Source organism: Gekko japonicus, unplaced genomic scaffold (genome assembly GCF_001447785.1).
Source record: "Gekko japonicus isolate JY-2015 unplaced genomic scaffold, Gekko_japonicus_V1.1 scaffold600, whole genome shotgun sequence".
Lineage (NCBI taxonomy): Eukaryota > Metazoa > Chordata > Lepidosauria > Squamata > Gekkonidae > Gekko > Gekko japonicus.
Window position 1 is genome coordinate 689,352 of NW_015168669.1, and position 331 is coordinate 689,682.

Consider the following 331-nt stretch of genomic DNA (forward strand, 5'->3'; position numbering starts at 1 on the left):
GTCGCTACCACCACCACCTCCTAAGGAGAGTCCCGCCGCCCAACCCGAGCGGGTTGGCCCGAAAGACACTCGGCAGCCGCTGGAGCTGCCGCTCGTCGGAACATATAGGTTAGTGGAGCATTAACGTACCCAGGAATGCGAAAACGATGCTGGGGGATTTGGGTGAGTGTGTTGAAGAGAGAGTGCGTGCCTGTTTCAGCCACTTCGGCGGGCGTTAAGCACGGGCAGGGCAGGAGACTCTGCAGAGACCTGCTTCTGCAGGAAAGCGCCCCCTCCCCCGCCGAATATACCTGCAGAGCAGCTGAATTGGTGCAGCTCGGCTTGGCTTCCC